This window comes from Mastomys coucha, chromosome X, assembly GCF_008632895.1.
Source record: "Mastomys coucha isolate ucsf_1 chromosome X, UCSF_Mcou_1, whole genome shotgun sequence".
Classification (NCBI taxonomy): domain Eukaryota; kingdom Metazoa; phylum Chordata; class Mammalia; order Rodentia; family Muridae; genus Mastomys; species Mastomys coucha.
This window is the reverse complement of record NC_045030.1, coordinates 69,994,238-69,997,844: the sequence shown is the minus strand read 5'-3', so window position 1 is coordinate 69,997,844 and position 3,607 is coordinate 69,994,238. Positions and strand designations below refer to the sequence as shown.

General features: G+C 43.3%; 1 pseudogene; it reads left to right on the top strand.

Moving 5' to 3' along the window:
• Nucleotides 1-668: 668 nt before the first annotated feature.
• On the top strand, nt 669-775 carry LOC116096263 (annotated as a pseudogene).
• The last annotated feature ends 2,832 nt before the right edge of the window (nt 776-3,607 follow it).

Here is a 3,607-nt window from a genome sequence, read left to right as displayed (position 1 = left end):
AACAAACAAACAAACAAAAACCCTATTCCTTCCCCCTTCCCCCTGTTCACCAACCCACCCTCTCCTGTTTCCTATCACTAGCATTCCCCTACACTGGGGTATAGAACCTTCACAGGACCAAGGGCCTCTCCTCCCATTGATGACCAACTTGGCCATCCTTTGCTATACATATGCTACTGGAGCCATTAGTCCCACCATGTGTACTCTTTGGTTTATGGTTTAGTCCCTGGGAGCTCTGAGGGTACTAGTTAGTTCATATTGTTGTTCCTCCTAAGGAACTGCAAATCCTTCAGCTCCTTGGGTCCTTTCTCTAACTCCTTCATTGAGGATCCTATGCTCAGTCCAATGGATGGTTGTGAGCCTCTACTTCTGTATTAGTCTGGCATTGCCAGAGTCTCTCAAGAGACAGCTATATCAGGATCCTGTCAGCCAACACTTGCTGGCATCCACAATAGTGTCTGGGTTTGGTGATTGACTATGGAAAGGATTCCCAGGCAGTCTCTGGATTGTCTTCTTTCAGTCTCTGCTCCATAGTTTGTTTGTCTCTGCATCTCCTTCCATGTGTATTTTATTCTCCCTTCTAAGAAGGCTCAAAGTATACACACTTTGGTCTTCCTTTTTCAGTTTAAAAATCAATGTCCCCTTGTTAGTAGAAATATTTCCCTCACTCTGCCCTGAGAAGCATTGCAGATGCAGTAGGTGGCAGAGGAGAGAGGATCTGTCTACACTCAGTGTTCTGACCTATGAACATCAGAATGACTAGTAGCCTAACATTCCCTGAAAAAAAATGAGCCTGAGATGACCACCAGTTCAACACCAGGGAGCCAAGAGAGGGAGTTAGCATGAGACAACCACCAGTCTGGCTCTGCACAGGTCTGGAGAGGCCCCCAGGATGGGGAGCAAGCCAGAGATTAGGAAAAACCCTGTCTAGAACCATGGCTCTAGGGCCATAGTGAGCATAAGGCAGACAGTCCTTGCCACTCAAGTGAGCTCAGCTGAGGAGCAATCCCAAGACAACCACTAGACCAGTACTATGGAATCTGGACAGAGACCTAGCCTGAGATGACCAAAAACCTCTTGCTACTCAGAGAGGGTGGGGGCAGACCATGCCCTAAATGACCCTTGCACAATGCAGGGGGGAGTTGTGGGTGAGCTGAGCTGGCCCAACCACTGGGCTCCTGGGTGGTGGCTAGAACAAAGCAAAGATACTCTCCTCCCCCTTCCTCCTTCACCACCTATAGCAAGTGAGAGACCTAGCTCTGATATCTGAAAGCAGGAGAGATGGCCTTGTGCCTCATCAGCTGCAATACCCAGGAAAGTGGCCAATGTACCTTATCTGGGCAGCACAGTATAGCTAACCCTGATGAGGGCACAGGAAAGCCTACCCTGAGTACATGAGTATGCAAGAGTTGACACAGCCTCCTACTTGCCCTTTGCACTGCACCTTACTTGGGTAGCACAGCCCTAGATGTAGGAGTGCTGGTGAGCTGTTCATGCCCGCATGAGTGTGGGAGAGCCAGCTCCGCCTTTTGCCTGCTATGCAGGTGGTACTAATGACTGGAGAGATTATTTTCTCCTTTGCTGGAGCTGCTGCTGGAGGTGGGGCAGAGTTGGCCCTGCCTGCATCTTGAGAGCAGAAGAGCTGTCCCTGCTCTTCACCAGCTATAACACTGGAAAGAGCAGGTCCTACACTTTTCCTGGGCAGCAGGGTACAGCTGGCCTTGGTTGTGGGGTGTCATCCCCAAGGGCATGAGTGCAGGAGAGCCTGTAAACTGACCAGCTCAGATATCTCTCAGGCCTAGATCCAGGGCTTTAAATTGGCTCACCCCAACATCTACCCCATGGATGAACTGCTGGAATGCTTGATAGAGCTGGTCCAACAGATCCCAAACTGTAGAATATTCATGACACAAAGCAACAACAGGAAATCCAGAAAGAGTCCCAGTGAGGTTCCAGTATTGATAGAGTAGCAGAAGCCAGAGGTTTATATCAGACCAATGAGTCACTGCAAGGAACATTTGCAAAGAAGTATAGACAAAAAGTTATAGTGTTGGACATACACTGTCATACTGCACCTCCACAATGCGACTTTTTTCTTTGTTAGTTAGAGGTTGCAAGGGTGGAGGGCACATATAAGGGGAGGGAGATATGAGTGAGATTGGAGTAGATAGTGTGAAATTCACAAAGAACCAATAACTACCAACAACAAATACTTCCAATAAGAAAACTAAAAAACAAAAAATATTTTCTATTATTTTATTAAATTTCTTCTATTTTTTAAAGAAATACAGTTTTACAATATGAAATGAGAGCCTTTAGAAAGTTCACCAAAACTACTAAGTAAGTTACCAAAATTAATGCTTTTTCAATGCACCTGAAAATATATAATAATTACTGCAGTCAGATACATATCAAAAATCATTTATTGCAGAAAATTCAAACATCAAAATAGCAGACATCAAATCAAACAGGCTTGAGTGAATTTAATTCCAAAGATAGAGAAACATTCTAAAATAAAACAAAACAAGATCTTTGTAATTCATTTAAAGGTTATGGATTTGGCAAATTCCAAGTTTAAAGACACAATATGAAAATTGCATAGGCGTCTTAGGTAGGGTTTTATTGCTGTGAAGAGACACCATATTCAAGGCACTTAATTGGGGCTGGGTTGCAGTTTCAGAGGTTTAGTCCATTATAGTAAACATGGCAGTGTGCAGGCAGACATGGCACTGGAGGAGCCAAGAGTTCTACATCTTGATCCAAAAACAGCTAGGAAGAGATTGTCATTTCACACTGGGTGGAGTTTGAGCATAGAGACCTCAAAGCCCACTTCCCATAGTAACAGACTTCCATACGTCCTCCAATAGTGCTACTTCCTATGCCAAAACATTCAGACATATGAGTCTATGAGTCAAACCACCAAAATGGGCTTCATTGGATTGGGACCTTTGGAGTATGATCTTGTTTTTTTTTATAGCTTCTGTAATAAATCTACACAAATTTAGCAGCTGAAACAAGGCTCACTATATCATAGTCAAGATTTACATAAGGTATAGACCTCTGTCTGAAGCAGTATGAATATTCAGTAAATACTATTCTTTGCTGGTTGGACAGCTGTAATTAACAAGTACACTTTAAGGTCTAACTTCATCCATTTGCATGTGGATGCTTAAATGTCCAATTAATGTTTCTGTTGTTGGGTTTTTGTCTCATTTTATTTTATTTTTGAAAATATATTCTTCTCTCATACAAAGCTTCCTAAACAGTTTCCCTGCCCCCACATCTCCCAGCTCCTCCTTACACCTTCACTCTCCCCACGATCCACTATCTGTTTCTTTTCAGAAAAGAACAGATCTTCAAGAGAAGACAGTCAACCTGGACAAAACAAGTCTACTAGAGTAAGGTAAAAACCCTCATACTGAGGCTGGACAAGGCAACCCAATCAGAGGGAAAGCGACCCAAAAGCAGGCAAAAGAGTCAGAGACACACTTCCTCCAACTGTTAAAAGAGACCCACAAAAGTACTAAGCTAACCACCATATACCAAGAAGAGAGCAAAGCCAAATCATACTAATTTATTTTATTTTTATTTTTTTATTTATTAATTT